This window comes from Pan paniscus, chromosome 15 (assembly GCF_029289425.2).
Source record: "Pan paniscus chromosome 15, NHGRI_mPanPan1-v2.0_pri, whole genome shotgun sequence".
NCBI classification, from domain to species: Eukaryota; Metazoa; Chordata; class Mammalia; order Primates; family Hominidae; genus Pan; species Pan paniscus.
In genome coordinates this window covers 101,765,647-101,792,060 of record NC_073264.2, presented here as the reverse complement: position 1 = coordinate 101,792,060, position 26,414 = coordinate 101,765,647, and the positions used below count along the sequence as shown (strand labels likewise).

At 52.5% G+C, this 26,414-nt stretch overlaps 2 long non-coding RNA genes across 2 annotated transcripts in view; both read right to left on the bottom strand.

Annotated features, from left to right (window-relative positions):
• The window catches only part of LOC134729024 (uncharacterized), a 32,581-nt gene extending 11,416 nt beyond the window's left edge, over positions 1 to 21,165 (bottom strand). The window contains exons 1-2 of the long non-coding RNA XR_010109855.1: positions 20,455 to 21,165; positions 1,980 to 2,114 (exon numbers count right to left, since the gene is read on the bottom strand). This is a non-coding gene — a long non-coding RNA (uncharacterized LOC134729024). The remainder of the gene's footprint in view (positions 1 to 1,979; positions 2,115 to 20,454) is intronic.
• On the bottom strand, positions 15,038 to 18,884 carry LOC117975897 (uncharacterized). Its single transcript, XR_004666308.3, has 3 exons — positions 17,143 to 18,884; positions 16,366 to 16,501; positions 15,038 to 15,538 (listed from the first exon to the last, which is right to left on the bottom strand). It is a non-coding gene; the product is annotated as an uncharacterized LOC117975897 (long non-coding RNA).
• Positions 21,166 to 26,414: the final 5,249 nt, after the last annotated feature.

Genomic DNA, 26,414 nt, shown 5'->3' with positions numbered 1-26,414 from the left:
CATCCATTCATCCACACTTAGAGCATTTCTGTGAGCCAGGCCCAGGTCAGGCAGGAGCCTTGCCCTGTGAGAGGCATTCCAGGGAAGGTGCCAGGCCCCCTGTTGTGCCAGATGCTAGAGGTGAGCTTTCTCTGAGCGTCCTTGGAATGACCTTGTGGTGAAGGGACGGCTGCACTCCCTGAACAGGTGGGGGAGCCAGGCTTGGAGAGGGGCGATACCTGGCCCACCATTTAGGACTGTAATTCAAGCCTGCCTCACTCCAAACACTGAGCTGGGCTGACACCCAGAAGCCCAATGGGGGAGACAATTGTGAGGGAAGGGGCATCTTCCTGAGATCTAAGGCCTTCAGGGGGCAAGTCAGACAAGAGCAGGGCCCTGCCTCAAGGGGCTGGAGACAAACAGTGACCAAGGCTGAGGCCCAGCAGGCAGCGGGGGCTGTGTGCCCAGGACTGGGGTCAGGCCCAGGGGAACGGGACAGCAGGGACACCCTGCCTTCAGTCAGGCCTGGCTGGGAGGAGGGCTGAGTGGGTGGGTGGGGCCAGCCTGCGGACCTCAGCGGGCCCTGACAGCAGGCACCAGGCCCCTAAACACAGCCGGCCACGCGCCCTGGAGGCCTGGGCCTCTCCTCAACCCACAGGCCTCCCTGAGCGGAGGAGTCGTGGGCAATGGGGAATTCCCCACAGGTGAACCAGGCAGAGGGCTCCTGCTACAAACACACACCATTCCCCAACAGGAGCGCCCACACCCTCAGATGAAACCTGGAGAGGGAAGGGGCAGGCCAGGCCTTCTGCTGGGACAAGACAGGGCTGTTGGTACCCGGGGCTCCGGGGCACTGAGGGGCATCGACGCCAAGGCCTCATCCACCCAGCCCATGGGGTGGGAAGGCACAGGCTGGGAGCCCCCAGTGTGGGCTTGGGGCCTGGCTCTGCTTCTCCAAGATGGGACCCAAGTCCATCCCCTCAGCCCTCTGAGCCTGGGTGTCTTTCTCCCTAAATCAGCCACCCCTGCAGCCCTGTGTCCTCACACCTCCCGCCTCTGCACACGTCTTGGATATGAGGACTGGTTCAGCCACTAACAGCTGGCACAGGCCTGGCACATAGTGAGTGAGTGAGGGAATAACAGTAATAACGCCAGGTTGCAGGGAAGTTGTGAAAACTAAGTGAGAGGGCCCACGAAAGGCTTCACGTGTCAGGCATCACACACAGCTGGTGCAGAGTTGAGGCCAGCCCCTCTCTGTTCCGTTCTCTAGAACTCAGCTTGGTGTCCAAAGCCAGGAGCCTGGGGCCAGGCCTCGAAGGCCAAGCTCAGAATTCTGGGATGTATGTGAGGCGCCACTCCTCCCTGCCACCCCCCATCCAGCCACCTCCAAAGATCCAGCTCCTAAGCATACGCCAGGCAACATTGCCAGGAAATCTGCCCTGGCCCCAAGCTCATCAGTGCTGCCCTCCACAGACACATGGCAGCGTAAGATGAGGGAAGCTGCTGGGGCTTGGAAGTTAGGGGCAGCGAGGAAGCTGTGCTTTGTGGGAACCCCAGGATGCCTCCCAGCTCCTTGGACCAGCCCCTGAGCCCTGCCACTGGCCACACCCCATACCTCCCTCCTCTCATGTGTCCAGAGAGGAGTTTGCCAGGACATCCTTGTCCTGCACTGTCAGGCAAACCTTCCCCCTAATCCACGGCTATGGTTGGTCTCCTCTGGGCCCAGAGCCCATGTAGACCCTGCCACGTTACACAGAGACACCCAGAGATAGGTGCTCTCAGAAGGGGAAGGGGGGGTCAAGTTCACTGACTGCCCAGCAGCTGGCACTGAATGCTCACAGCACCACCATGAGGTGGGTGGTTCTTACCCTCATTCTATAGACGAGGAAACGGAGGCTTTGAGGCAGTCTCATGGCTGAGACATGGTGGTGATTATGCCTGTGAGTTTCCAAGTTGAGTGCACCTCATTGAAAGCTCACCCTCAGCCTCAGATTTCTCACCTGTAGCTTGGCGATAAGGATACCTTCCCCTTGGATGACAGTGAGGATTGATTGAGATAATCTTTCCCCCAATCCATCAGCATTGACTGAGCACCTGCTGTGAGCCAGGGGCTATCCCAGGAGCTTGGGATGCATCTGTGAACAAAACAAAAGAAAAATGTGTCTGTCCTCGTGGAATTTACATTCGAGTCAGGGGAGGCAGAAAATAAACAACCAATTCAAAAGCAATATGATGCCAGGTGGTGGCAAATGTTTTAAAGAAAATACATCTGCCAAAAGGGGGACACAGAAGGGGCTGCGTTGCTAATGTACGTCCTGTTACGCGTTGTCAGCAAAGGCCTCTCTGAGAAAGTGGAATTTAGGCAGAGTCGGAAGGAAGAGAAGCAGTGAGCCACGTGGTGTCTAAGTAAAGGGCATTGAGCAGAGGGCACAGCCAGTGCAAAGGCCCTGAGGCAGGGGCACGAGTGCACGTGGGAGGAGCGTGGAGGCCCGGGCAGTGGAGCAGGGCAGGGGAAGGAGCAGGCAGTGGGATTGGAGGTGCAGCGGGGCCCACAGCCTGTGTGAGGACCTGGCCAGGGCCCTGTGCAGCCTCTGAGCAGATGTACTTTCATCAGCCTCCTCTGGCAAAGGCCAAAGCGAGAAGACGGGAGCTCAGGACACCACCGCAGTGGTCCACAGGGCAGAGGACCATGCCGGGACAGGGCAGGCATCACAGAGGCCGGGAGAGGCAGTCAGCTTCTGGATAGCCTAGAACTGCACTGTCCCCAGGTGGCCCTTTTAATTTAAATTAATTAAAATTAAATGAGAAAGCAACGTGAGTTCCTCAGTCACACTAGCCGTATTCTGAGTGCTCGGTGGCCATGCTAGGGACACAGACAGAAAACACGTCCTACCGGCCACTGTAGGATCCACAGAGCCAACGGGGCCACTTCCTGCCTGGATGTGAGTGGGAAGGAGGGGAGCCAAGGGCCACCCTGGGTCACTGTGGCCCCCAGCACACAGGGAAAGCTTGAGGAGCTAGCTATTGTTGTTAGTTTTACTGGTATTCATTCATTCCCATACAATTCATTCCTGAATGACAGGGCAGATAGGCTTGGTCAGGGGATTGCGGAGCTTGGTGCAGTTTGTCAACCCCCATTCCCCTTCTCTCCAGGCTCAAAAGAGTCCTGGAAGACCCTCAAGGAAACACCAGGAGGGGAGGCCAGCAGCCTCCAGCCCCCACCCACAGCCCTCTCCGAAGACGGAAGGTTATCCCTGCAGCCACCACCCCCTGAGCCTGGAGCAGGCACCCTGGGTTGGGGGCAGGCACTGTGCCCCTTCTGGCCCCAGCATTGGGCAAGTCATCTTCCCTCTCTGGTCCTCAGTTTCCCACCATGGAATGATGGGCTTGCCTCATTCTGGTTCCAGGGCTCATGACCAAGAGAAAGCCCCAGCTTAGGGGATGCAGTGTGTGTGTGTGTGTGTGTGTGTGTGTGTGTGTGTGTGTGTGTTGCGGGGTGTCTTTGGGCACATGGTGTCAAGAGCAGAGATGATGAGTGAATGATTTCACTGGAGAATCCACCCAGCTCTGGCTGAGTTGTCCGCACCTTCAGAAGCCAAGAGGCCAATTGTAGCCTTTCATCATGGTGATCAGCCAAGTACAGCCCCTGTCACTCAGGCGCCTGCAGAACAGCAGCTCCCACTCTTTGAAATAAATGACTCTCCCATGTCTCCTGACTCTCCCCCAAATAACCTGCTCGAGCTTCCCAGCCAGCACCTGACAAAAGGGGACAGAGGGTGGTTTCTGTAGAAGGCTCACTGCAGATACCTCCAGGTTGGGCCGGGGTGTTTGTGTGATCAGGGCGGGGCAGTAACCCTAGAGCCTGCTGCCCTACAGAGGAGCTACTAATTGCAACGTGAATTTCCAGAGCCTCACCATCTGTGTTAGGGGAGGTGATGTCTGGCCCACCCCTGGTGGCTGCTGGCACATTTGGATAACAGTCCACACTTTAGGAAGAGCTGGCACCTCTCCCCCAGTGACCCCAAACAGATCCGCTGGCCTCGTTTGATAGCAGCAAGATGGTTTGGGACCACGGAATGGACAGCCCATGCCAGAGAATGAACAGCCAGCCCCAGGTGCCTTTCAGCCCCTGCAGAGACCCAGAGAGGATGTCTCTGTTTCCAAGACAATGAGCATCAAGAGGCCGAGGCCACCAGCTTTTCTGCTTCTTCCCAGGGCCATCTGTTGACCCAACCCTGGACTTTAATATAGGCTTGACCCCAAAAGTTCAAAACAGGAGTCAAGAGAGATCACAAATGGAGACCAGGCGAGAAGCATTTTCTGATGTACCAAGATGTAAACCAAACGCACGGGATTTTGAAGGTGTCTCTGTCCCTTGCTGACCCTCAGTCAGCAGCGGGGAGAGGATGCGCCCCAGGTTATAACCATATTCATGCGGAATGTTGGGGTTTGGCCAACATTGAACATGGAAGAATGGGAGTTTATTTTCCAATTCATGGGGAAAAGATGAAGTCAGAGTTTCCTCATTGTAAATCCCGCTTCCCCCAGGAACTGCTCCTTGATCTCCAACACCTGCTGCTACAGGTGGGCCTTGGACAAGCCCAGGGAAACAGAGGTCAGCCCAGTTCACTTGCTAGGGAAGCCTGGGGTCCCCTGTGAAGACTGCTTGTCCCCGAGCTGCCCTCAGAGGGGACCATTGCTTTGCTGCTGGCTGCCCTGTCCCTGTCATATGGAGGCCCCAGCATCCTCTCCGTAGGCTTGAGCACTGAACGGCAGAGGCAGGATGGAAAGAAGCATATCACTAGTTCATGGAGGGCTCCTGGGGGGCTTGCAGCCCACGGCCGGCTCACCTGTTTGGTTCTGGTGCTGTAATCTGCACTCCTGAGCACCAGCTTCCAGAAAGCCTCTGCCAGGCTCAGAGCGGCCACCTGGCTGCTGAGACGCCAGCCCTGGGCAAGAGTTGGCCTGCCCAGGTAGCTCTTGCAACAACGCTTTGACTCGGCCGCGTCCAGCTGTGGGGACCAGCTAATGAGGAGCAGCTGCCGGTGGGCGGGCAGGATCAAAGCACTGTCCCCAGGTGAAATCAGAACACAGCTCATCAAGAACACGGCTCACCTCGCTTAGCTTGCTAATCTAAACTTATGCTCTCGCTGACTGATAAATAAATCCTCTGCAACCTGCCCTGCCTGTAGGATGAGGGCAAAAACACAAGCGTTGAAGTCACAAAGTCCTGGGTTCGAAGCTGAACTCTACTTCATAGCTACGAAGCCTGAGGGAGCCAATTACCCTGCCTGGGCCCTGCTTCCTCATCTATTAAACGAAGATAGTGACATCCCCTGTACCGGATTATTAGGGAGTTCAATTACACATGGCAAGAAAAGATCCTAGCCCCAAATGGGCACTCAGAAAGTACCCCAACAAGCATAGACATATATGACATAGACAATAAAATGCACCCATGTGCTCATCACCGGATTCTAGACTTATAATTACAGTCTGTCTTTAGGTCATCAAAATTTTTGGCCAATTTAGTTTAAAAATCCACCTTGCTGAGTTAACGCTGGCACTGTGTAGCCTCAGCGTGGTGGACTCACCTCGAAGCTGGCAAGGAGGTGGGGCTGCCTCCTCCTGGGAGCAGGGAAGCACACACACACAGGCGGGGAGGTGCCTGCCCGGGGTGGTCCCCCGCACTGGAGTGGGTGTCGCATGACCCCCCCTACTACCGAGATGAGCAGTGAGGGATGGGGTGGGAGGGCACCAGGAGATGCGTCAGCATCCACAGGTTTGCCCTGCCCAGGAGTCAGTTTGGGTTGTGAAAGGAAGAGGTGGTTTTCGGTCCCAAATGCTGATCAAGTTGTGTATCGACTTGAATAGTGCGCCCTGCAAAACTCACGTCCTCTGGAACCTCCGACAGCTCTCATTTGGAAGTAGGGTCCTTACAGATGCAGTTCGTTGAGGTCCTGCTGGACTTGAATGGGCCTACATTCTGATGACGGGCGTCCTTATAAGACAAGGAGGGGGCACAGAGAGACACACACTGGGAAGAAGCGCATGTGACAATGCAGAGAAAGATTGGAGCCATGCAGTCACGTGCCAGGGAAGGCCATGAGCCTCTGGAAGCTAAAGAGGCAGGGAGGGTCCTACGCAGCCCCCGAGGGAGCGTGGCCCTGCTGGCACCTTGATTCTGCACTTCTAGCCTCCAGAACAGCCACAGACTAAATGCGTGTTCCTTTAAGCCTCCCAGTTTGTGGTCATTTTTTATGGCAGCCCCAGGAAACTAAAACAGGGTGGGAGGGAGGTGTTGAGCTGTATGGAGAAACTGCAAAGGTGAGAGTCGGAAAGACCTGCCTTCCCATCCCGGCTCCCCAAAACCTCCCTCAGCAGCCCAGTTTCCCTTCTGTGACCCTCCGTGGACTCATCTGTGAAATAGAGCTGTTGAAATGGTCCAAATAGGTATTGAATGAGTATCCAGTTTTTGGAAGAGTTAATTCTCAAATGTGTTTATCAAATCTACTTTTTCTCCCTGTTTTCCAACTGAATTTCTCTTTTTGTGTCTTCTTCTATCTTTTGAGTTTTGTACGTAGTTCATTTATTTCCTTTATGCTTTTTTGTTTTTGTTTTTGTTTTATTATTATACTTTAAGTTCTAGGGTACATGTGGACAACGTGCAGGTTTGTTACATATGTATACATGTGCCATGTTGGTGGCTGCACCCGTTAACTTGTCATTTACATTAGGTATATCTCCTAATGCTATCCCTCCCCTCTCCCCCCACCCCACGACAGGCCCTGGTGTGTGATATTCCCCACCCTGTGTCCAAGTGTTCTCATTGTTCAATTCCCACCTATGTGTGAGAACATGTGGTGTTTGGTTTTCTGTCCTTGTGATAGTTTGCTCAGAATGATGGTTTCCAGCTTCATCCATGTCCCTACAAAGGACGTGAACTCATCCATTTTTATGGCTGCATAGTATTCCATGGTGTATATGTGCCAAATTTTCTTAATCCAGTCTATCATTGATGGACATTTGGGTTGGTTACAAGTCTTTGCTATTGTGAATAGTGCCACAATAAACATACGTGTGCATGTGTCTTTACAGCAGCATGATTTATAATCCTTTGGGTATATACCCAGTAAGAGATAGCTCGGTCAAATGGTATTTCTAGTTCTAGATCCTTGAGGAATCGCCACACTGTCCTCCACAATGGTTGAACTAGTTTACAGTCCCACCAACAGTGTAAAAGTGTTCCTATTTCTCCACATCCTCTCCAGCACCTGTTGTTTCCTGACTTCTTAATGATCGCCATTCTAACTGGTGTGAAATGGTATCTCATTGTGGTTTTGATTTGCATTTCTCTGATGGCCAGTGATGATGAGCATTTCTTCATGTGTCTGTTGGCTGCATAAATGTCTTCTTTTGAGAAGTGTCTGTTCATATCCTTTGCCCACTTTTTGATGGGGTTGTTTGATTTTTTTTTTCTTGTAAATTTGTTTAAGTTCTTTGTAGATTCTGGTGTTTTTTGTTTTTTTGAGGCAGAGTCTCACTCTGTCATCCAGGCTGGAGTGCAGTGGAGCCATCTCAGCTCACTGCAACCTCTGCCTCCTAGGTTCATGCAGTTCTCCTGCCTCAGCCTCCCAAGTAGCTGGGATTACAGGCGCCCGCCAGCACACCAAGCTAATTTTTGTATTTTAGTAGAGACAGGGTTTCACCATGTTGCCCAGGCTGGTCTCAAAATCCTGAGCGCAAGCAATCCTCCCACCTCGGCCTCCCAAAGTGCAAGGATTACAGGCATGAGCCAACATGCCTGGCCTTTTTTACTTTATTTTATTTTATCACGATCTTTCTCTGTCACCTAGGCTGGAGTGCAGTGGTGCAATTATGACTCACTGCAGCCTCTAACTCCTGGGCTCAAAGCAATTCTCCTGCCTCAGCCTCCAGAGTAGCTGGGACTCCTGGTGCACACCGCCATGCCCAGGTAATTTTTAAATTTTTTTGTAGAGACAATGTCTCACTACTTTGCCAAGGCTGATCTTGAACTCCTGGCCTCAAGTGGTCCTCCCACCTTGGCCTCCCAAAGCACTCGTGATTACACGCGTGAGCCATTGCACCCAGTGTCGTGGGTGGCCAGTGAGGCACTGGCAGCATCTGCATGTTGATATTAATTAAAGGTCTACTCTGTGGCCTTATATGTGGTCAATGATCATAAATACCCCATCAGGACAGAAAAGGAAGGATAAGCTCCTGTTACAGGGTGCAGACTTTGAGAGGTATCCAAGTTCATAAGGCCGTCTCAGTAGGGCTTGGGGGAGAATTCCAGACTCCTGGGGTCCTCTGAAAGTCGCCCCTGGAAGGTCCTGGTCTTCCGGGTTGCATTTCCTCACCTATGATCAGGCCTCCTGGTGGCCACCTCCATTTTCTTTGTCTTCAGCTACTTTTCCATTTTGCCCCAGTTCAGTGTTTCTCAAAGTGAGGCCCGTAGACCCCTGAGCTGGAATCACCTGGGGTGCCTGCCCACCAACAGCCTTTGGAATTTGGGTCTCAGAGGGTGGGGCCAGGGGTCTGCATATTTCACAAGTGTCTGGTCTGGGGACCCGCTCCAGTTGCTCACAAGGCTCTGGGTAAATCTGATGTTTGCTGCGTTGGCAGTGCATTGGGTGCGGCTAAAGCACCAAGGCCCAGCTCTTTTAGGGCTCAAGGGCAGAGGCCGCAACAAGCCAGGAGCTCCCAGGATGTGGCCGAAGGTCTTGGGAGAGCTGTCGAACCAGACTGTCAGGTCACACGCCCCACACCCTCAGTGATATGTGGGGAGGGGGAACTGTGATGCAGGGTGGGAGATGCTGACCCTGGGGAAGAGCGTGCAGTGAGGGCTGGGGAAGGGGCGTCCTGGTGTCTGTCCAAGTCCTGGTGTCTGATATGACCCTTTCATCGAGCAGGAGGCATCCGTTGCCTGCTATCGGGAGTAGAAGTCCGGGTACCCCTGGACCTTGGTCTCCGAGTCACCAAGGAATACACGCAGTGAGGCACTGGCTGGAACAAGGCTTTATTCACATGGAGACGGGACAGGGCAGGATCAGCTGCAGTGGCGGGCACTGGTCCCCGCGGCCAGCGCATCCCTCCCGGCAGCTGAGGCAGGGCCATTGGCCAGCAGTCATCTCTCTTGTGTGGCAGCAGGAGAGCCCTACCCTGCTCCCCGCAGTGGGGGGTTGGCCAGATGCCGTATGATGCACAGGTTTAAGGAGGGCAAAGGAAGGCACAGAGCCTGAATCAGGGAAAAGTCTTCCCACACACAGAAACAAGCCCCACTTAGGCTGTGAGGGCCTCTTTATCTTGGGGAAGGAAGAGTTCCAGGCCCAGCGCCCATTCTTGTGCTGCTGAGAGGGGCGGAAAGGTGCCTGTCCCTACACCTTTTGCTGCAGAAGTGGCAGCAGGTGCCCCAGGGCCCGGCCGGTGGGAGGGTTGCTATTCATCTTTGCAGTTATTATCAGACCCTAGAGGGCCGTGATTGCAGACACCCACTGCCTCCAAGTGACTGGCCAACCCCTGCAGAACATCTGTGGGACCATGGGGCTGTGGGACCACAGGACCCTGCAGCAGACCCGGCCAGTCGGTGTCCCGGCAGATCCCTTCCATCCTGTGTACCCCGTCCCCAGCCTCAGCGAGCTTCTGCTTCAGTGGCCTCCCCCAGGGGTTCTGCTTCAGCTCCTGAAGCTGTGTTGGCTATGGTCCCAGAGAGCTGGATGGCTGGGCAATTACAGCCTCCCAGGGCAGCACTTTGCCACCAACTGGCCAGTGCAGGAGTGTGAAAGCTCCGGCCGGGTCAGGGCGGGCTGGGGTGCACCTTATGCCCCAGGGCTCGCTGTGGAATCAGGCTGGAGCTGTCCTCGAGGGATGTCCCGCCATCGCTCTTCGCTTGGCCTCCTCTCCTTCCCTGTTCTGCTTCCTGCTCCCTCACCAGTTTCTCCATGGAGTACCCCCTTCACAGAGCACTCGCCCATGGGGCTCAATTCAGGGTTTCCTGGAGAACCTGTCCTAAAACGCATGAGACATGAGCTTCCGGATGAAGACCCAACCTCCGTGCAAAGGAGACACCAGGAGGGGCACAGAAGGGAGTAAAGGGGCCAGAGACTGGCGGGCGTCGGGGACTTGGCCTCTGAGGACAGGCTCCAAACTCGAGTGGCCCTCCAGCCAGTGGGGACAATGGGAGATGGGGTAGGGAGAGTAACCCAGGGGCTTTTCCTTGACTGTGTGGTCTGGGACTCAACCTCTGTGCAGGAGCCATGGCCTCTTCTGCTGAGTGTCACTGGCTGACCTGCTTGACGGTGGTCACTTTCACCTTGCTCTTCCTTCCAGGCTGGATAAGAGCGTTCCCCCTCTGCCTTCACAGGGCCTCAATTCTGAAAGATCCAGGGAGATTTTTAGCACCTCTTCCAAGGCCAGTAGATACCGACAGCCAGCCAAGCCACCTCTTCTCTGTGGCTCCGTCCTCAAATCAAGAATGCAGCGAGTGGGCCACCGTGGAGAACTCCAGCGGCATCCCGGGAGATGAGAGGCAGTGGGCCTTGGACTTTGCTTCTTGTCTTTTTACACACCTGCTCTGTGACTCCGAGCAGGTTTCCCAGCCTCTCTGAGCCTCAGCTCCTCATCCATACGATGGAGTAACGATGCCTATCACGTACATTTTTTCACGTGTGTCTTTTGTGTCCTTCTTGGGGAACATCTGGGAGCCAATCCAAGCCAAAATTCAAAGTCAGGCAGGACAAAGCATTGGCGATGGGGCTGCTATGAACTGAACAGCTGTGTCCCCCCAAATTCATATGTTGAAGCCCTAATCCTGAATGTGATAGGGTTTGGAGATGGGGTCTTTGGGTAGTCATTAGGTTTAGATGAAATCATGAGGGTGAAGCTTTTATAGGAGGATCAGTGCCCTCAGAAAAAGAGATCAGAAAGCATTCTCTCTCTCCCCCCACCCACCCCACCACCCCGTGTGTGTGTGGAGGCGGGGGACATGTGTGTGGATGTGTGTGTGTCCACCATTTGAAAATACAGCAAAGGGGCATACCCTAAAGGCAGCCTCACCAGGAACCAAATCTGCCAGCACCTTGGTCTTGGACTTCTCAACCTCCAAAACTGTGAGAAATAAATACCTGTTGTTTCAGTCACCCAGTCGATGGTATTTGGTTATAGCAGCTCAAGCGGACCAAGACAGAAATGGATACCATGAAGCAGGGTGCTGCTGTAATAAATACCTAAAAACATGAAAGCAACTTTGGAACTGGGTAATGGGTAGAGACTGGAAGAGCTTTGAGAGGCTAGAAAAAGCTACTATTGCCATGAAAGGACTGTTAAAGGTGACTCTGGTGAGAGCTCAAAGAGAAGAGGAGGCAGGGTGCTGTGGCTCACTCCTGTAATCCCAGCACTCTCGGAGGCTGAGGTGGGCAGATCACTTGAGGTCAGGAGTTCAAGACCAGTCTGGCCAATAGGGTGAAACCCCATCTCTACTAAAAATACAAAAATTAGCTGGGCGTGGTGGCGCGTGCCTGTAATCCCAGCTACTTGGGAGGCTGAGGCATGAGAATCTCTTGAACGAGGCAGAGGTTGCAGTGAGCCAAAATCACACCACTGCACTACAGCCTGAGTGACAGAGCAAGACTCCATCTCAAAGAAAAAAAAGAAAAAAGAAAAGAAAAAGGAGGAGAGCTGTAGAGAAAATACCTGTCTTCTTAGAGAATACATAATTAAGCATGTACAGGATGTAGGTAAAAATATGAAATTTAAGGGAGATTCTGCATGAGGTCTTGGACAGGAATGTGGAAGAAATTATCTAACAGTGGAAAAAAGATGACCCTTGTTATAAAGCGGCAAAGAATTTGGCAGAATTGTGTTCATGGCCTATTGCTTTGTGGAAGGCAGAACTTGTGAGTGATGAAATTGCTGTGAGCAATGAGTTGGATATTTACATGGGGAGCTCTCTAAGCTAAGTGTGGAAGGAGTGGCTTGGTTTCTCCTCATTGCTTCTAGTAAAATATAAGAAGACAGAAATGAAGGAAGAGGTGTTAAGCAGAAAGGAAGCAGAACTTAAATATTTGGGAAATTCTCAGGCTATTCATAGTGCAAAAAATGAGAAAGTATGTTTGGAAGAGAATACTAAGTGTGTGGCTGACTGACCATTTGATAAGAAGACTAGTGCAAGTATGAACCACCAACTTTATCAGCCATCCAGCAGAAACACTACCAGTTTGAACTGAAGGAGACAGAGACTGGATGGAATGAAGAAAGGCTGTGGGACTTCTTGGCTTTTATAGGACAGGATGATAAAGCTATTTGGTGGCAAACTCGCACCGTTCTTCAAGAAAATGGAAGAATGGCCCTGAAGGCCATTCAGAGATCATCAGAGCCAGTACTTCCATCTCAGCAGGTCAGGCAGCCCCCAACCAAAGCTGTGGGCATCACCCCACTGAGCTATGGACGTGAAACTGCCACTCCAGTGGGCCTGGAGGGCAGAGCATCTAGCCAGACAGGATGATTCTCGAACTTTAAAGTCTAATGGAATTTGCTGTGCTAGGTTTTGCATTTACTTGGGTTTTGCATTTACTCCTTCCTTCTTTCCTGTCTCTCCTTTTTGGAATGGGAATATCTATCCTATCCCTGTCTCACCATTGCATTTTGGAAGCACACAATTTGTCTAGTTTTACAATGTCACAGCTGGAAGGGAATTTTGCCTCAGGGTAGACTGTACCTCAAGTCTCCACCATATGTGATTTAGATGCTATTCAGGTAAGACTTTGAATGAGAGACTTTAGAGTTGATCCCGGAAAAAGTTAAGACTTCTGGAGCTGTGGGATGGAACAAATGTATTTGTATGTGAGAAGGACAGGAATTTGGGGGGCCAAGGGTGGGATGCTATGGACTGAATGTTTGTGTCCCCCCAAAGTTCATATTTTGAAGTTCTAATCTCCAGTGTGATGGTATTTGGAGACAGGATCTGTCTCAGTCAACTTGTGCTTCTGTAACAAAATACCAGAGACTGGTAATTGATAAAAATTAGATTTTATTTTCTCATGGCTCTGGAGACTGGGAAATCCAAGATTAAGGTGCTGGCAGGTTCAGTGTCTGGCAAGGGCTGCTCTCTGCTTCCAAGATGGTGCCTTGTGGCTGCATCTCTGGAGGGGAGGAAGGCTGTGTCCTCACAGGGCAGAAGGGATGGAAGGGCAAAAGAGTGCTGCTTTCAACCTCGAGACATTTTTATAAGGGTGCCAATCCCATCCATGAGGGCAGACCCCTCATGGCTTAATCACCTCCCAAAGGCCACATATCGTAATACTGTTGCATTGGGAATTGAGTTTCAACATGAATTTTGGAGGGGACACCATCATTCAAACCATAACCACCTTTGGGAGGAACTAGGTCGTAAGGGTGGAGCCCTCACAAATGGGATTAGTGCCCTTAGAAGAAGAGTCAGGAGAGAGAGGATACAAGGAGAAGATGGCTGCTGTGGCAGCCCATACTGAGACAAGAGGTGATTAGGGTCAAATGCAGTCATGAAGGTGGGGCCCCATGATGGGATTAGTGTCCTTAGATGACGAGACCACAGACCAGAGAAACTCTCTCCTCCCTCCCTCTCTCCCTCTCTCTCACTCATTCTGTCTCTCTCATTCTGTCTCTCATTCTCTCTCTCTCTCTCTTTATATATATATATCTGCTATTTGAGGATACAGCAAGAAGGCCGTGGTCATCTGCAAGACAGTCCTTGCCAGGAGCCAAATCAGCTGGCAACTTGATCTTGGACTTCCAGCCTCCAGAACCAGGAGGAACAAATGTCTGTTATGTACCCCAGCCTATGGCATTTTGTTATGACAGCCCAGGCAGACTAAGACAAGGGTCAACATTCAGATTTCAAGAAAGAGGAATTCAGAATCAGCCAAAATGAGTGCATACAATGGACACACATGCCGGTCAAGTGTGGGTTCAAAGCCACATCTCTTGAGCCTGAATCCCTTCTCCATCACTCACTCACTCACTCACACACTCACTCACACACTCACTCACACACTCACTCACTTACACACTCACTCACTGACTCACTCACTCACTCACTGCTGCATGGCCCTGGGCAAGTTATCAAGCCCCTCTGCACCTCTGTTGCCATGTTAGAGAAATGGAAATGACAATGGTACCAAACGCCAGGGTTGCACTTCAGGGCCTCTAGCACTTGGCACATCCTCAGCTCTCCCACGTGGCTGTCAATATGACTGTCGCCACCACCACCATCCTAGCCTTGGAGCCTCTGTGGTTCACCATGATTATGTCATCGGGGTTCCTAGATGTGGGGTGTCACAAACTTAGGAGCAGACACAAGTGCTGTGTCCTGGGATCCCAGAAGAGGGAGCAGAATGTGTCGAGAGGTGAAGCTAAGAGACCTAGCAGGCAAAGAATCAAAGGGATCTTTCTTAGATTCAGACAACCAATTGCTTACATCACAAAAGCAGGAGAGCCAGTGGCACCGGGTCTCCCTGAAGCAGGGCAACACAAAAATAAAAGGGGCTGGGTGACTGCCACGTGGATGCCGGACAGCCCATTGCTAAGGAGCCTGTTTCCTGTGCAGGGAAGCTGTTTTGTAGCCTGTCGCTCTACCCCACGGGGCAAGGCAGAAGGCCTCATGCTTCATTGGAAACCTGGAGGGCATGGGACCCAGGCTCCTGCCCGCCAGCCTGGAAGAAGGGAGGAGGAAGAGAAATGGCCGTGAAGCAGCTCCTCACAAGCCCTGGTGCTCTTCTGGCTTTCTGCCAAGTCTCAGACCAGGTGGGTTATGTGTATGTGGCCGACGTGGAGAAGTACAGGTTGCCAGAGCACCACGGTGGAGCCATTCCCCTACAGCGGCGAGGAAGTCAACCTTAAAGAGGAGATGACCTACGCAGTCCTTGAAAATGAGTTCGATTTGAGGAGGGCAAGACTCAGGAACAGCATCCCAGGTGGAGGCTACAGCTGGAGCAAAAGCATGGAGGCTGGAAGCAGGGGGTTTCCTGGGAGCCCAGAGTGGTCAAGTTTGGTTGCTCCAGCAGGTTTGTATGTAAGCAGGTTTTGGGGATACAGAACTTAACTGTACGGTAGGGGCTCACAGTTTGCTGTGAGAGGCTGAGCCAGAAATGCAGGCACCCAACATCCAGAAGCTGGGACTGAGCAGAAAGGGCAGGGAAGGAGTGAGCCACAGGAGTCTTGGAAGGCACATCAGGGAGGGCTTCCTGGAAGAGGCAGCTGCTGTGGCCCACCAGGACACCTCCCCACAGTGATGTAGAAAATGCAGACACAAACTTGGCATGAAAAACATGCGGGTGCCTTTATTTTCTATAATTCCAAATAGTCTCTCTTTGAGGTCCCCCTTTTCCTGGGAACTTATATGCTGTCATAGCCTCAGGGTCATGATGGGGTGAGCTACAGCTGGTCCCCAGCGTTGTCCCTTTATGCTTGATGTGGGGGATCAGGGAAGTAGGTCTGCTGTCCTTGTTGGCTGCACGGTTAAATGAACCCAAGATGCGTCGAGTTTTCTCTCATTAAATCGCCCCTGAAAGACCAAACATTTTCACTGCCCTGAACTCCAACCCTCCCCAGTGGTCTCGAGAAGGCCTTTGGCCAAAAGCAATACAACGAGCCAGACCTGCAATCGAACATCCCCCACCTGGGTGGGGGGCATCACAGCCTCCGCCCCATGGCTGCCCTAGCCACCCGGTGCTTCTGCCGACCTGGCATCAATAGACACACGGCAGCGGCACAGAGGACCCCCCCACACACACAACACCCGGCAGCAGATAATCAATCTGTTTGCCCCTTCTCACCAGCTCTGGAAGGCAAGTGATCATGTATTCAGTGGGCTGATTTTTCTTGATCGGTGTGAAGGCAAAGTTTAAAATATGCATGAATCCCCCAAACAGAAACCGGTGCCCCCACCCCTCAGATGTGGTACAGCTGGTGGTGGGAGGTCGGGCAGGGAAGGGGACAGTGAGGTCTGCGGGTCACAGATGGATGCATTAGGGTTCAGTTGTGAACAACCTCCAGTTTGCTTGCTCTGTGCCAGGAGCCCCACCCACATTCTGCATCTGATCCGCGCCCTTGAGGACTCGTTCTTATCTCCCTTTTCAGACTGAGGGAAAGACTCGCGGGTGATGGGTCCTGAAGATGAGGCTGACCATCCCTTCCTCACGGCACTGTTACAAGGGTCCTGGTGCTACTCTTGGGAGCGTAGGGGTAGAATCTATAGTTGCTGTGTATAAAGGGAGCTATCATAGAGACATCAGACACAGCACTCAGCTAGGAGCTGCCTTCAGTGGCCAGTTATGGGGATCCAGAGATAAGCGTCACAGGGAGACGACCCTCGACACAGTGGTCTCTCACCTCACGAGCAGTCTACAGGCCAGGAGGCAGGGCTGGTGGGCCTGCAGCAGGAGGCCTCCTTGTTCATTGACTGGGCATGATCTCTGTCCCTGAAGTGACCTCATGCTCCCAGGATGACTCCAGCTGCCACTTCCTCCTTCCAGCAGGAGGAGGGGGAAAGAGGAAGGGCAAGTTGGTGCCTGCCAGCTGGACCGGTCCCTTTCAAGAGCTGTTCCGGGACTCCCTCCCACATCCTGTCGGCCCCACCTTCGGGAAGGGGAGACCCACACAGGACCTGCTCGAGCTGGACAGCCCAGCCAGGGAGGGAGCAGGAGGGGAGTCATTCTGGGTCCACGATGATGGGCCCCCTCTGGGTCAGCCTCTTCCTCTCCTCCCTTCTCCCTTGAAATCTGGTTTCTGCTTTGTGCCTTGGGCCTCCTTGGACATCACTCCCTCTCGGCCACTGTCTGCGCATTGGCCCTCTCGGAGGCACAGTCCTAGGCCAGGCTCCTTCTCTCTGCTTCGCTGCCCCGGGGATTGGTCCCACTCATCTTTGCACGCCACACCCCGGCACGTGGATTGGCTGCCCTCCAGGGGTGTGTCTACCTTGGACCAATCATGTGGGGCTGTGGGGGGTGTGGTCACACGGCCTTCTTAGGGCCGCCCCTAGTTGGGGCTGGGGGTGTGGCCGACATAATGGGACAGACTCCCAACCCAGTGCTAGTGGGTACCAAGAAACCCTTGCGGACTGAGAGGGTGAAGGGAGGTCACGCTGAGGTATATGCCCCAGTGTAGTACCATGTGCCACGGGGCTGCGGGATCTTGGGCAAGTCACTCTGCCTCTCCACACCTTCATTTCTTGCTCTGTAAAACGGGCTCAAAACCGTCTCCATCTCATAAGGTTGAAGTAAAAGATTGAATGAGGTTGATGTGATTATCACGCATTGCATGCCTGTATCAAAACATCTCATGTACCCCATAAATATATACACCTACTATGAACCCAAAAAATTGCAAATTAAAAAAGGAGATTAGACCACGCGTGGTGGCTCATGCCTATAATCTCAGCACTTTGGGAGACCAAGGCAGGTGGATCACCTGAGGTCAGGAGTTCAAATTAGCCAGGCGTGGTGACGCATGCCTGTAATCCCAACTACTTGGGAGGCTGAGGCAGGAGAATCGCTTGAACCAGGAGGTGGAGGTTGCAGCGAGCCAAGATCGCGCCACTGCACTCCAGCGTCGGCAACAAGAGCGAAACTCCGTCACACACACACACACACACATACACACACACACACTGCACTCCAGCATCGGCAACAAGAGCGAAACTCCATCACACACACGCGCACACACACACACACACACACACAGAGAGAGAGAGAGAGAGAGATAAGATTCAATGAGGAAATTCAAGCAATTATGCCTGAGCATAGGAAAGGCTTGGCAAATGCTGGCTCCTCATCATTCTTATTACAAACGACAGCAACATTATTTATTATTATGTTTGGAAAGACTGGCCTGATGCCTTTCACCTCTTCAGCAGCCTCCAAGGACCCTCTCAGTTCTTGGGTCCTGAGCCTTTTTGCAGCCTCCTCAGGGCTCTGCCAAATAAAGGATATGAGGATGGGGGATAGGGAGGTGGAGGCTGGCTGGAGGGAGGATGGTGAAAGCTGTGATTAGCGCCTGCCCGCCGCTGGCTCAGCAGAAGAGAAAACACTTGCCCGGCACACCTAGCAATTACCCACAGTGACGATGGCAGTGGCGCTAGATGCTGTCGGGGGGTGGGGAAGGGGCTGGGGGGATTCTTCCCTCTTTGGAGAGAGCATTGGGGGAGGGAGTCTTTTTGGAAGGTGCCTGGGCCAGTCTTCTCCCTGCCCAAACCCTTCTAGATCCCTACAGTTCTTAGAATAAAGATCAAACGCTCCTGCTGGCCTCCAAAGCCCGGTCTAGACTGTCCCTTGCCACCTTCAGGTCTCCACCACACTCCGCTGCATTCTCTATGCTCCAGACACCCTGGCTCTCTGCCAAGCTCTTTTTCAACTCATGGTATTTGCAAGGATTGTTCCCCCGCCTGGAAAGCTGTTCCCTCTGTCCCCTGCTTGGCTAACTCCTACTGGGGGTTCCTCCTTAAATGTCACTACCTAAGTCACCTTAAATGGGCCTTCTCTGACATCCCGTCCAAATGACATCCTCTAGGGCTTCCTACAGCATAGGCCAGGGCTCCTCAAAGCCTGCGATTAGGTCCACACTCAGGAACACCTGCGGGGTGGTAATGGGCTTTGGAAGCACCCAGTTTTCTCGGGGAGGCAGGCATGACCTGAAGGGTTAGGGGCAAGTGGGACTTCTCCTGGCCGAGCCGCTGCACCTTTACTGCTCTATAGATCTGACTTCCAGCTGCCAGCCTCCTGTCAACCAAAGGGTGAAGTTTTCCTAATGAGGATCCTTTTTATGCACTCAGGCTGGAGCTCATGTAGGAGCTAATTAATTTTAGGTTCCACATGAACGCAACAGCTGAAAATTAGCACTTGCAGAAAGCCAGTCCCAGCCATTCCCCTAAATTGCAGGGGGGGCCTGGAAGCCAGAGGTGCTGACAGCTCCTGGCAGGAGAGCACCAACCTTAGCTGCTTCTTCTCCACCCCTCCCAGGCAAGGCCTCCCTGGACCAGCCTTTCCCTCAGGGCTCAGGGCCACAGGGAGGGTGCACAGGAGAGAGGCCACAGGCACCCCCAGCCTCCAGCCAGGGTCCCTTGGGCTCACAGCCCTTGAAGGGTCCCTGGAGATGTGCTGTCTTAGGTGATCTCTGCCCTCAGCTTGCTGCAGCTCTGCTCCTGAACTAGACTGGGCTCCCTGGCGGCAGGGCCCAGGTCACTCCTATCTCTAGTTATCCAGCAGCTTCCAAATCAGTCTCATTTCATAAGTCACCCCTGCCTCCAGGAGTGTAGGGGAAACTGCTGCAAATGTTGGGCAAAGCCTGGATCCCCGACTTCCCCTCCCAGTCGGGTGACCTGTGAGCCTGTCACCAGGGTCCTGAGTATCCCTGTCAAATGGGGGTGATGCCGCCCACTCCCAGGGCTGTGAGGCTCAGGCGAGATCATCATGGCAACTGTGACGGTGATGGCAGTGTTCACTCATTGTCAGTGGCATTGCATGAACTTGACACGCCTTGTGCTCTTCTGACGGCCACACAAATCCAGACAACACTGGAGAAATCTTTCCTTTGAGCAAACTGAGCCTGTACCTCAGAGCCAGACTGGGTTTTGCATGGAAGCCTTGCAAAGTGCCCCAGCTTCAGGTCTCATGGAGCTGGGAGCAAATCCCAGCTTCAGCTTCTCTTCCTGACTCCAACGCCTCAAATGACATGTCTATAAAATAAGGCGAATATAGGTCCCAAGTCCCTTCTCCAGAAGCCTCAAGGCCAGATGTCTACTAGAAATTCAAGTTGTGTGGCTCTCAGACAGGTCACAGGGCACTTATACCATCTATTACATAACAACCCCCAGGGGCCGGGATAGCACTTCCTAATCAAACATCCATATCTCCCAGTGTGATGTGTGCATATTCACTCCAAGGGATCAATAAAGATCACAAATAGCCTTGTGTCGAATCACATCTGGCTGTGCTGCCAAGCTTAGGAAAACGTTCTCAATGTTTCGAGCACGGTGCATTTGGAAGTGAGGATAAGGGCTGCGGTGAGGCTTAAAGGCGCTCGTGTGCTTAGCAGCGAGCCTGGCTAGCAGAAACTGCTCCTGCTACCACCATTAATTTTCTGGGTGCAATGACAAACAAGGCAGCATTTGCCAGAAAATGTCAGCTCCTGCTGTGACCGACCCCCACCACCCTCCCCTGGCAGCAGAATCTTGGGAGGCTCTACTGGCACCCAACGTCCAATCGCCCTTAGAAGTCAGATGGTGACCCTATCCTTTTCTCACAAAGAGGATTTGAGCCAAAACATTATAACGTTTCCCCCAGTCTTCCTCCCAGGAAGAGTAGCAGTGAGCTGACTTCTTCATTTTTCTCACCCCTCCCCCCAGGGCAGAGAAAACCCCATCAGAGCCACAGCTCTGATCCTACTTCCCCAGAAAGCTCTGGGCAGCCAGCCGCAGCTACTCACAGGAAGAGGCACTCCTCGGCAGTGGCAGCTCCCTCCCTGTGCCAGGACCCTGGCTGCCTACGATGAGGGTGGGCAGGAGGCAGCCTCGTCTTTCAGAAGGGCAGAGACGCCCACTGAGAACTGAGTATCATTTAAAAAGGAGCAACCCATTAAAAAGATCCTAAGAAGGACCCACGCATTTGATCAGTGCCCCACTCAGGGCCCTGGAGCCTGCTATCATCCTTCAGAGAAGTGAGGGTGGGATCTGCTTCTGCATGAAGGCCTCATTCAAGCCACTCCAGCAGAGAACCCTCCAGAGACTGGCCTCCGATTCCGAGCACGTGCCGAGCTGGCAGGCGCAAGCAGGCACACAGATTAAAACTCCCTATGGTTTGCACAACTGAGCTCTTGTCTTAGCTTTCGAACAGTGTTATTTTAGGAAAGTTCCCAAACAAGCGAGGCTTTCTGAAAGCCGGCCCTCCTTAAGACGGTCTTTGTTTTTAGCTCAAACTCTACTGGTTCTGGTCCCATCCCAGGGACCAAAGTCCTTAAGGCTTCTCTCTTCCTCATAAGAAGGATATGTTGGATGTTCATTTAGGAAGTTCGACAGCCGGAAGGAAGCCGGGTGCCCCCAGGAGTTCTTGCCCAGGAAGCCCTGCCCAGGCCAGCCTGCCAGGTCTCCCGCAAAACACAGCTTCTAACCCAGGCTGCCTCCCTCCCACGCACACCGAGGGGAACAAGCATCTGTCACTCCAGTTTCTCTAGAGGTTAGGGATCTCCCCAGTTGCTTTGACCAATAGGAGACAAGAGTTTGGGATCATTTCTTCTCCCTCCCACCGCCCATACACATGCTCCACATAAGAATTTTCAGGCAGCCTCTGAAGTCATCCCAGGAGACAGAACAAAGGCTGTGCTTCTCCTGCGCTCTCCTGTGCACAGCCTCCCCCACTCCCCTTTTCCCTCACTCCAACTTTCCGGGGTGGCACCCTAACACAGATCTACCAGGAAGCAGCTACCCGGTGAGCTCTGAGCTGAGGCAGGAAGTCTCCTCTCTCTCTCTCTCTCTCTCTCTCGCTCTCTCTCAACTACTCTAGGATAACCTATAAGAGGGAACCAACATCAACTGCTCTTTCTCAAAATCCTGCTCACCAAGGTGACAGTCAACATATCGAGCACTCCGTTCTGCATGGACATCTGCCAATCAGAGAGTTGCTGTGACATAAGGGACAGTCCACAAGTTCACCCTCACTTCTGACACCAGCTGAGGGTTTGGAGGTTCCCAAGACCATGCTTCATTTTCAAAATTTGATGGAAGGACTCACAGAACTCACTGAAAGCTGCTATGCTCCACAGTGAGCTTATGAAAGGGACAGATTAGACTCTGCTGAGGGAGGAGGTACATGGGGCAGAGTTCAGGAAAGTTCCAGACACGGGGCTTCCCGTTGTCTTCTCCCTATGGGGTCATGGACAGTGTTACTTCCTGTGACATGGGGTTTTGTCAACTAGGGAAGCTCGCCCAAGCTTTGGCATTCAGCTCAGGATCTTCTCTGGGGCCTCTACCGTCAATCATCTACCTGGGAGACCCCAGTCAAAAGCTTCCCCCAGACGTCCAGCTGATACCGTGTTACCGTGTGACTCAAACTGCCCACCTCAAATCACCTTGTTAGACTTGCTGGTCTGGCCCAAAGCCTGCAGGGAGAAGACACTCTTTGGCAGGACATTCCAAGGACCTAGAGGTCACCTCCCAGGAGTTGAAAGCAAAGACCTGAACTCTTTTTTGGGCAAGGCAGAATTCTTTTCTACAACCAACCAATCAACCAACCGGCAGAGCCACATCCACGTGTGCTGCTGGCCATCATTCCGTGGGTCTGTGGAAGCTTCCAGAAGTTGTCAGGAGCAGCGGCTACATCCACAGGTGCTGCCCAGGGTCCCCCAACATTGTGCACCCCATCTTTCTTCTGCTGCCCTGTCCACTCTGGCCGGCTCTTCAATCCTGTGTCCTCTCGTATGTCTGGCCCAGCCTCCACGTGGAGCGACTGCATTGCGGACTGGCCGGCACAATCGCAGATTTCTTTGGGGATGTGGTGTCCAATAGCCTAGGGCAGACAGGCAACCTCCTGGGCCGTCTTCATTCAGAGAGCAGCTTCCACATGGAAATCCCGGGCCACAATATCTCAGTATTGTATTTGTGTTTTTAGTAGAGACGGGGTTTCACTCTGCTGCCCAGGCTGGTCTCAAACTCCTGAGCAGCAATGTAGCCATGTGACTGCTGCTTATTCCCCAAAAAGACCAACAGAACCATTGCTCCGAGGCAAGGCGGAGCTGACTACCTCCTGCCAGCTACTGCTTAAGGATCTGGGTCAGGTCCCAGGAGAGGAGGGCAGGGCTAACACTTACAGGGCTTGGGGGCCTGGGCTGGAGGAGTTCAAAGCAGGCCTTTCAATATGGAGATTGGCAAAGGTTTTTTGTTTTGTTTTTTTCTCTCAGAATTTTTAAAAATTGGCCGGGCACAGTGGCTCATGCCTGTAATCCCAGCGCTTTGGAAGGCCAAGGCGGTGGGTCATCTGAGGTCAGGAGTTCAAGAACAGCCTGGCCAACAATGGTGAAACCCTGTCTCTACTGAAAATACAAAAATTAGCCGGGTGTGGTGGTGGGCGCCTGTAATCCAAGCTACTCGGGAGGTTGAGGCAGGAGAATTGCTTGAACCCGGGAAGCAGAGGTTGCAGTGAGCCAAGATGGCACCACGGCACTCCAGCCTGGGTGCCAGATTGAGACTCCATCTCAAAAAAATAAAAATAAAAATAAAGAATTTTTTTAAATTGTGGTTATATATATATAACATAAAAGATACCGTTTTAACCACTTTTAAGTGTACAGTTCAGTGACATTAAGTACGTTCCCATTGAGGCCAAGTGCAGTGGCTCACGCCTGTAATGCCAGCCTTTGGGAGGACAAGGCAGGTGGATCATGAGGTCAAGAGATCAAGACCATCCTGGCCAACATGGTGAAACCCCGTCTCTACTAAAAATACAAAAATTAGCTGAGTGTGGTGGCGTGTGCCCATAGACCCATCTACTCAGGAGGCTGAGGCAGGAGAATCGCTTGAACCTGGGAGGTGGAGGTTGCAGTGAGCCGAGATTGCGCCACTGCACTCCAGCCTGGTTAAAGAGCGAGACTCCGTCTCAAAACAAAACAAAACAAAAAAGTACATTCACATTGTGCAAACATCATCACCCTCAACTTTTTCAGTTTCCTCAAGCTGAGGGACCTCTGTCTCTGTAAAGCAATGCCCCCTCTACCCTCTTCCTCCAGCCCCTGGAAATCACTATTCTACTTTCTGTCTCAATGCATTTGACCACTTTGGGTACCTCCTACAAGTGGGATCATACAGGACTTGTTCTTATGTTACTGGCTCAGTTCACTTAGCACAATGTCCTCAAGGTTTGTCCACCCTGTAGCCTGTGTTGGAATCTCCTTCCTTTTCAAGGCTGAATAATATTCCATTGTATGGATGGACCACATTTTGTTTACCCCCCCATCCCTCAACAGACACTCATTTGTTTCTGCCTCTTAGCTATTGTGAATAATGCTGCTGTGAACCCAGATGTACCAGTATCTGTTGGTGCATGCCTGCTTTCACTTCTTTTGTGTATATATACCTGGAAGTGGAATTGCTGGACCAAACGGTAATTCTGTTTCTTTTTTTGACACAGGTTTTGATATACAACAGCTTAGGATGGGTAGACTCAGTGCCAAGGGTAAGTCTTAAAGTGAGTCCCATTTGATAATGAGCAGTTACCCCATTGAGGGACCCACCGACCTGAGAGGCTGGTCCCCATGGGCACTCACTGTCCTGTGAAGGGGACAGTTCGAGCAACCCACCGCAGAGATAATTTGATTTAAAAAAAATTTTTTTTAGACAGAATCTCGCTCTGTCGCCAGGCTGGAGTGATCTCGGCTCACTGCAACCTCCACCTCCCAGGTTCAAGCAATTCCCGTGCTTCAGCCTCCCAAGTAGCTGGGACCATGGGTACCAACACCACGCCCAGCTTATTTTTTAGTAGAAACGGGGTTTCATCATGTTGACCAGGCTGGTCTCAAACTCCTGACCTCAAGCAATCCACCTGCCTCGGCCTGCCAAAGTGCTGGGATTACAGGCATGAGCCACTGCACCTGGCTGATAACTTGATTTTTATACATCACCCTGTGGCTTTTGGTATTCACGTTATTGTGTCATGCCCACCCCTCAAGTGTGGGTGGCACCATGACTTGCTTATAAAGGACAGGCTAGAGACTGAGGCAGGAGGATCTCTTCAAGACAGGAGTTCAAGACCAGCCTGGGTAACATAAAGAAATCCCGTCTCTACAAAAAATACAAAAATTAGCTGGGCATGGTGATACACACCTGTAGTCCCCGTTATTCAGGAGGCTGAGGCCAGAGGATTGCTTGAGGCCAGGTGTTCTAGGTCCCAACGAGCTGTGATCGTGCCATTGCACTCCAGCCTGGACAACAGAGCAAAACCCTGTCTCAAAAAGGATAGGCCGGGCACAGTGGCTCAAGCCTATAATCCCAGCACTTTGGGAGGCTGAAGGGGTTGGATTGCCTGAGCTCAGGAGTTTGAGACCAGCCTGGACAACATAGTGAAACCCTCTCTCTACTAAAAATACAAAAAAAATAGCCAGGTGTGGTGGTGCCCACCTGTGGTGCCATCTGCTCAGGAGGCTGAGGTGGGAGGATTGCTTGAGCCTGGGAGGCAGAGGTTGCAGTGAGCCAAAATCATGCCACTGAACTCCAGCTGGGCAACAGAGCCTGACCCCATCTCAATCAATCAATCAATCAATCATTTTGAAAAGGATAGACTACAGCGAAAACAGTGTCCAGAGCAAACAAGGAAGCAAGTCGCTGATTTACAGTCTCATCTTCCTGGACCAGAATCTCCTAGAACAAAGGGTTACAGCATGTTGATGAGTGGTCTTAGTTCTGAGTGCTGAGAGTTAAGCTACCTGGATGCAGGTGGAGTCGGCTCCTGTTCCCCTCCTTCCAAGCCAAAGTGATGGCAGCCCCTGTTCTGCCCCAGACCTGCTCCTGCCCCTGGCCTGTACTGGGGCATCGGAAGCTTCTGCAGTCAAATGCTCTACTGCAGAGCTATCTCCCAATCCAAAGCTTCCAGATGGAGCCAGGGGCTGATCTGACTCAGGGCCTCGCCACAGTGAACGGGGTGGCGGGGGTGGGGGGACCTTGGAGTCTGCAGCCTCAGGGTCACTTCGGGCTCCACCCCTTACTACTGACGACCACAGATCGTACTTTCCAACTGGCTGTGACAGCTTTTCCTGTCCATGTGCTCCTCTAGAGCCACACTGTCCAATACGGCAGCTGCCAGCCACATGTGGCTATGTAAAGTCAAATTAATTTAATAAAATGTACAATTCCATTCTCAGTGGCACTCGCCACATCTCAAGGACTCAGCAGGCACGTGTGGTTGGTGGCTACTGTGGTGGACGCCTCCCCTAACCACCGTCTCCTTGTCCAAATACAGTGGCAGGAGAGACACCCCCATGCCCGGACGTATTATTGCTTTGTTTGTTGATTTTTTTTTTTTTTTTTTGAGACGGAGTTTCACTCTTGTTGCCCAGGCTGGAGTGCAATGGCGTGATCTTGGCTCACTGCAACCTCTGCCTCCCAGGTTCAAGTGATTCTCGTGCCTCAGCCTCCCAAGTAGCTGGGATTATGGTGCCCGCCACCACACCTGGCTAATTTTTGTATTTTTAGTAGAGATGGGGTTTCACCACGTTGCCCAGGCTGGTCTCGAACTCCTGACCTCAAGTGAACTGGTCTCGAACTCCTGACCTCCTCCCAAAGTGCTGGGATTATAGGCGTGAGCCACTGCGCCCCAGCTTGTTTGTTGATTTACTGTCTGTCTTCCCCACTAGAACGTGAGCTCTGTGAGGGCAAGGGCTTTTGTTCACTGTTGTGTTCCCAG